At 39.1% G+C, this 7,649-nt stretch overlaps 1 pseudogene; it reads left to right on the top strand.

The window, feature by feature from the left end:
- Positions 1-4,914: 4,914 nt before the first annotated feature.
- Positions 4,915-5,026, top strand: LOC125081557 (uncharacterized; annotated as a pseudogene).
- Positions 5,027-7,649: the final 2,623 nt, after the last annotated feature.

Raw genomic sequence — 7,649 nt, 5'->3', positions numbered from 1 at the left:
AGAGTTGAGTGTGATGTGGTTGTCTGAATCCATTTGAAAGAAGCATAACTATGATTAAGAGAAAACCATAGGTATACTACGTACTTTGCCTTTTAGTGTCTTATTATGATCGACTACAAAATAACTTATTGCATGCAAAGTATATAATTCAGTGATTAAAATTATAATAAAAATACAAAAAGGTAGGAATCATTTTTGTCCATGTCAGAAAGATTTAGCATAGTACAAGATTCAGCATAATTCTTCCTCTGTATATTAGTAGAATAATCTTTCTTCATATTTTATGTATTCTCACTTTAAAATAGTTTAAAATTAAAATTATAGTCAAAACATAACCATACACTCTGAAAACTATTTGTGGATGAATATTGCTTAAATGTAAGTCAGAAATGTGCCATGTTGTTAACTGTTGGTTGTGTTAAGGTAATTGTTCATTGTACTCTTTAGAAGACATGATTCCTCTTCTGCATTGTGCTGGTCCTAAGATAATGACTGATATTTCAACATCTACAAATCTGGCTCCCTTCTCCCTACCTCACAACCATCCCTATTATGAAACAGCATAATCATATTTTTCTTTTACCCCAACAACATCATCTGAAGTCCATTATTCAAATAAGTTCCAAGGGCATGTGTTTTCAAATTTGTATTGCATTACAAAGACTCAGATGGCTGAATTTAGGTTTAATAAACCTAAATGCTACTTTGATTTCCTTGCCATTTAAAGGTGAAAATGTACTTCCCCCTACCAGATATAAGCATGGGATTTCAAGTCTTCCAACAAGCTTAATGTAAAATCAATATTTGTCTGCTCTCTGGGTCTTTGAAAAATCTCCAAGATGGTGTTAGAGTAGAAAGCAAACATGTAAAAGAAGTTCTGCAGATCAGAAAATCAGCACTGGACTGGGTCATTCAAATGAGCTGCTGTATTTCAAATGTATAAACATTTCTGATAATTAGACATTTAGGTGTTTCTTGCCTATCTCCAATCAAAAATAATGTAAAACCACTCTAGATGATCCATTATACTTTTGACATTAAAAACCACTTTGTTTGTCTATATTTTTAGCCAAAATATGATCTCTTTTTAACAGCCCCCCATTTGATTTTAGGGACCCAGAACAAATCTCTTCCCTTCCCTTCCCTTGTAGAAAAGAATTCTGTTTTCCTCTAAACCCAAATAATGAGATTTCCCTTCTCTTTATAAACTTGATCTGAACCCCAACTCTTCTGGAGCCAATGATCCATCATTTCTTTGAATCTCTCTCTCCAAGTTTATTCTTCTCATCAAGCTATTAAACTATTTTTTTCCTAAAAAAAAATCCTTTACTGCATGTCTCATTATATAATTATAGTACCAGGTGTGTCTTCCTTCACAATTTTCTTGTGAGAATAGACCATAATCATTATCTCCATTTCCTTACCTTCCAATTTCTCTTGAAGCACTAACATTAGGTTTCTGCCTTCCTTATTCCATTTATAGTGGTCTTTAAAAGGTAAAAAAAAAAAAAAAAATCACATTCTAATACCTTGCAATTACAGTGCACCCCAAACTGAAAACTCATCATTCCTCCCCAAATGATATTTTCTAGAATCCACAAAACTGAAAAGTCTCCTTAGCTGTTCTTCCTCACCCCTCCAATCTAATCAGTCACTAAGTTCCATAGCTTACTCTTAAATTCCATTCTGTTTCTATCATTGTTGCTTCACATAATCAGCGGGCCTGGAATATATAGTCAGTGGTTAATAAATGTTTAAATATATGAACTAACTTATCAAAGAAAGGCAGCTCTTAGGTCAGTTCTACCAACTACTTCTCATGGCTGCTTATAACAAGCTTCCAGAAAGCTCCTTGATGTTCCCTTGTCAGTTCCTGGTCACTAACCTAGACTGACCCTCAGACTAAGGAGGCATTCCCCTCTCCCTTGATGACAGACTTAGACTATACATATTTGCGTGACTTAGAACTTACACGGGTAGTTTTTGTTCTTTAACTGACAGCGTGGCTAGAAGACCTAGAACACCCCCAGTGCATTCCTAGCCTATTATAATCTTATCCTCTCCTCTTCCTTCCCAATTAACTTCTCCGCTGATTCTACTCAGGCAGAAGACCAGCCAGGCCTGAGAACTTCAAATTTCCCCTAATGTTTCCAATGGCAGTATTTGGCCTTTAGTTATTTTAAGTTTGGAGAGTTAAAAAATATCTGTATTTCTGGGCTGTTGCAAACCCCTGACATTTGCCATTGGCCATTCCTGATAAGCATGCACTTTTACTTGCATTATTTCTAGACAGCTTCTTCTGTTCTTTAAAATAGGAATAGGGGGTGCCTGGGTGGCTCAGTGGGTTGGGCCGCTGCCTTCGGCTCAGGTCATGATCTCAGGGTCCTGGGATCGAGTCCCGCATCGGGTTCTCTGCTCGGCAGAGATCCTGCTTCCCTCTCTCTCTCTGCCTGCCTCTCCATCTACTTGTGATCTCTCTCTGTCAAATAAATAAATAAAATCTTTAAAAAAAATTGTTTAAAATAGGAATAGAAGCTGAGGAGTCCCATAGCCCTAGAGGATTGTCTTATTATTTTCATAAGAAAGGGTAGAACTCAGACAGGTAATGTGCGGTTGAGAAGCTGGTGTAAACATAAATCAAAGTTCTAGAAAACTATGATCAACCCTCTACTGAATCTCCTTTTATCCCAATAGTGATTATAGCCACACTAACATCGTACCTAGTAGGTGCTGAGCATTGCTCTAAAGATGCTGTATGTAACTGTTCAATCCCCTAGCAAAAGGTATGTGACATTACCATTTTTCTAATCTCATTTAAAAAAAAAAAAACGAGGCAAAATTATTTGTCCAGTCACATAGATTGTGACAGACCTCTGGTATGAACTCATATACTTAATTATTAATCTACACCGCCTCTCCCTGAAGACAATCGAGAGCTCCTATGCCAAGTAATCCCTTCCCACACTCAGACCGGTGCCTTACATGGTCAGAGACATGTTCCTACCTTGCTTTCTGGATACATAGTACACTCCACAAAGCTTGCCGCAAGTCATTGTCAGTAACTTGAACAACGTGTGATGTGAGAGTACATGCCATTTTGGGAATTCCAATGTGCTGTTTGCCCAAAGACTACTATTAGGCACCTGAGTGGCTCAGTCAGTTGAGGGTCTCTGCGTTCAGCTCGGGTTGTGATGCCAGGGTCCTGGAATCGAGTCCTGTGTCTGGCTCCCTGCTTTGTGGGGAATGTGCTTCTCCCTCTACTCTTCCCCCTGTTTGGGAGCTCTCTCTTTCTCTCTCTAAAATAAATAAATAGAGGCGCCTGGGTGGCTCAGTGTTAAAGCCTCTGCCTTCGGCTGGGGTCATGATCCCAGAGTCCTGGAATCGAGCCCCCCAACGGGCTCTCTGCTCAGCGGGGAGCCTGCTTTCCCCTCTCTCTCTGCCTGCCTCTCTGCCTACTTGTGATCTCTGTCTGTCAAATAAATAAATAAAATCTTAAAAAAAAACCACAAAAAATAAAAAACCAACCTACTATTAGCGTGAGAAGAATTCAGTAACTCTCCCTTATCTGCAGTTTCTCTTTCTGCAGTTTCACTTCCCAGCCATCAACCGTGGTCTGCAGAAGGATGATCCTCCTTCTGACGAATCGGCAGAAAATCAAAAGAAGCCTAACTTTACGTCAGGACGCTCCGTCATTACCTCGCTTAGTCTCGTGGAGGCGTTTATCATCTCTCATCGCAAGGAGGGTGAGTACAGGGCAGTAAGATTTTAAGAGTGAGACCGCATTCACGTAACTTTTATTACAGTCTCTTATCATTGTTCTAGTTGATTATTACTTATTGTTGTTACTCTTTTACTGTGCCTAATTTATAAAATAATCTTTGTCATGGGTGTGTAGGTGTAGGAAAAGCATAGTATATGTAGGAAAAGCATAGTATAGGTTCAACACTGTCCAGGCACCCACCAGGGGCCTTGAGCTGTATCTCCCACCGAGAAGTGGGGATTGATGTACGAGCTTGTTTCTCTTCGGTTACCTATGTAGATTTATTTGGAACTAATCCCTGCAAAAATTTGGGAAATCAATGTAGGAGAACTGAGCAGAAGGAGACATCAAAACTAACGAACAAGGGAATATCATTAGGAACTTTGGTTTTCTAACTTGAGGCCCCTACCACCTGGTAAGTTTCCAAAATCTTATCAGAAAACAGATAATGACTAATATTTATCCTCTTGACCATTAACTCTATGTTAAATATTCTTTTTTTTTTTAAGATTTTATTTATTTATTTTTTTTGACAGAGAGAAATCGCAAGTAGGCAGAGAGGCAAGCAGAGAGAGAGAGAGAGAGAGAGGAGGAAGCAGGCTCCCTGCAGAGCAGAGAACCCGATTCGGGGCTCGATCCCAGGACCCTGAGATCACGACCTGAGCTGAAGGCAGAGGCTTAACCCACTGAGCCACCCAGGCACCCCTACGTTAAATATTCTTGCCTGTATATTATCTTTACTCACTCCCAAACCCCACAAATTAGATGTCTCATTCCCCATTTTGCAGATGTTTTCCAAGGCTGCAAGAATTTAGCATTACTCAGAATTAAAGAACTTGTGGTTGTAGAATTGAATGAAAAACTGAGTTTCTCTGGTTCCAGTGTGTGTGCTTTTTCCATTAGCCTACTTTGAATTGTCAGTGATAGGAAGGCATCTTTCTCAAGAAACGGTAGCGCAATACTTACTGTTATCACCTAGTGAGGATTCGTGGTGCAGATGGAGTCGACAAGATTCCTGCTAGCTTTATATTCCAAAGAAACTGGTTCTTTATCGCGTTTATGCCTGTAACCTTTTCATATATGTATGTTTGACACACGGAGACTGGAGGATTGATCAAGCACATTTAGTAGGGTGAAGAAAGGCCTATGGATAGATCCTTTTGTAGTTCGTAAACGTGATGATTGGGTGATTGGGTATTCATGGTACTGTGTGACATGTGCCTCCCTCAAACCTTGTTACCACCTCTGCACATTACCAGTTTGATGTGGGAAAAAGAAAGAACGAGAGAGAGAGAGAGAGAGAAGAGAGAGAAAGAAATGCCTAAGGGTAACTTAAGATGAAAACTAAAATGGAGAAATAGGTTATACATAGTGAGTATATCAGTCAGGATGGGCTAGGTTATAATACAGTCACAACAACAAAAAATGAAACTCTCTGTGACCAGAAAAAGCTTTGTTTCTTTGCTCACTTGAAACCAGTTGAGGGTTCAAGTGACTGTCCAGACTGTCTGCCTTGAGTGTTGTTGTTTGACAGTCCAGTCTGCTTTGAGCTTTTGCCAACTGCTTCTCAACATGCATTTTCACAATTTCAGAGAAAGAGAGTGCTGGTGGGGCCTTGCACTGTTAACTTAAATATCTCAACACAGACATGACGGTATCATTTCACTTCCAGCCCATTGGCTCTCTCCAATGTGCCTAGAAGGAAAAGAGAAACAAACAGGGGTGTGTAATAGAGGTATCTCCTACACAGAGCAAAATTTGGAAAAGAGAAAGAGAAAGAAAGAAAATAGAGAACATAGGTAGAGTATACTGTTTTATGATTGCATAATGCCTTGATCATTGTTTTTTCTATCTTAGGTTCTGAATGTTGAAAATTATTCTACAGTCTTTCAGGGCAAAAATACGCATATCTCCACTGTTAAAGTTGAAACAGTTCACTAAGTGTTAACCTGTACCCTCCATCACTCTTTGAGAAGTTGCTCCATCCCTGAAGGCTTTTTGTAGGAGGTTGAAGAGGTGGATGAATAAGAGTAAAGAGACTGACTATGACAGCGGAGCAAATAGTTTGTATTACAAAAGCAAATCACTTCTCTGATTCTTTCCTACTTTTTTTTTTTTTTTACCTTTGAAACGAAAAATGTTGATTCCATTTATATACTTTAAGATCATGAAGGCATGAACTCATTGCTTGTATTTATAACAGCACCAATCATTCTGTCACTGCTTAGAAAATGAAAAATGATTTCACCACTTTTACCTGGAGCCCCATTTTTTTTTTCATTTTACAGTGAGAATATAGTTTTAAAGAAAATGGTTGCTAGAAATAAGAGCCTGAGGAAAGAACACGGTCCTTCAGCTCACTTGGGGGGCATCCTTTTCCTCTCTGTTGTACTCCCCAGAGCTAATGTAATCTGAGTGACATACAAATGGAATTAGCTTTCCAGTTTCATATGCTTGTAACAGGTTGTTGAGGAATATAAACTTATCCAGGTAAAAATATAAGAAACTTAAAATTTTTTCACTAACTGGGTACCTGGGTGGCTCAGTTGGTTAAGCCACTGTCTTCAGCTCAGGTCATGATCCTGGAATCCCAGGATCAAGTCCTGCATTGGGCTCCCAGCTGCACAGGGAGTCTGCTTCTCCCTCTGACCTTCTCCCCTCTCATGCTTGCATGTGCGCTCTCTCTCTCTCTCTTTCAAATAAATAAATAAAATCTTTTAAAAAATTTTTTTTCACTAACATATACTATGCTATAAATTACTTTTTCCATCTCTTACTGCATCTTTGTCAGAGTCTGTAAATTTTCCAGGCACTTTCTTTTTATTTTTTTTTTAAATTTTTATTAACATATAATGTATTATTTGCCCCAGGGGTTCAGGTCTGTGAATCATCAGGCTTACACATTTCACAGCACTCACCGTAGCACATACCCTCCCCAATGTCCATAACTCAGCCACCCTGTCCCTCCCTCCCCGACCCTCCAGCAACCCTCAAGTTTGTTTTGTGAGATTAAGAGCCTCTTATGGCTTGTCTCCCTCCTGATTCCATCTTGTTTCATTTTTTCCTTCCCTAACCTCCATGACCCCCTCCCTACCTCTCAAATTCCTCATATCAGAGAGATCATGTGATAATTGTCTTTCTCTGATTGACTTATTTCACCTAGCATAATACCCTCTAGTTCATCCACATCATTGCAAATGGCGAGATTTCATTTCTTTTGATGGCTGCATAGTATTCCATTGTAGATATGTACCACATCTTCTTTATCCATTCATCTGTTGATGGACATCTAGGTTCTTTCCATAGTTTGGCTATTGTGGACATTTTGCTGCTATAAACATTTGGGTGCACGTGCCCCTTTGGATCACTACATTTGTATCAGGTACTTTTGTTTAATAAAATCCTGATCAAGTCTAGAGCATCAATATCTTATCGATTCAAAGCTCTTCTTCTCCAGGGATAAAGTTGAGTAACTTGGTGGTAGTGTATTCTTCTTACAGGATTCTACTCCTAAATTGTTTAAAAGTTCTGAATCTTCTGGGCTTGGGATACAGATCAAAGTGACAAATCTCTCCCCATTTGTCTGTATGAATACACAATCCTCTAATTGTTTTGGTTTTGTTTTTGTCACTTTTCTGACTGTCACTGGTTGGCTGTTTATGCTTTATGGAGAATATTCAATCTAACTCTTGATGGTTAGCCAAATATATGGATTCTTTTGAGCTTTTCCACTACAAAATTTTCTTTTGTATATGATCTAGAGTTGTCTCCATTTTTCCCCTTTAAAGCCCACAACCATTGGTCTACCTTTGTGGCTGATTGCCTTACAGCTCATCAGCGGGAATCTCTTTCAGGTGAAGTACTAGCAAGATAGCTGAAGTCCATCTAC

Source organism: Lutra lutra, chromosome 11, assembly GCF_902655055.1.
Source record: "Lutra lutra chromosome 11, mLutLut1.2, whole genome shotgun sequence".
Taxonomy (NCBI): domain Eukaryota; kingdom Metazoa; phylum Chordata; class Mammalia; order Carnivora; family Mustelidae; genus Lutra; species Lutra lutra.
The sequence above is the reverse complement of the archived record's forward strand: the minus strand, read 5'-3'. Positions and strand labels throughout refer to the sequence as shown.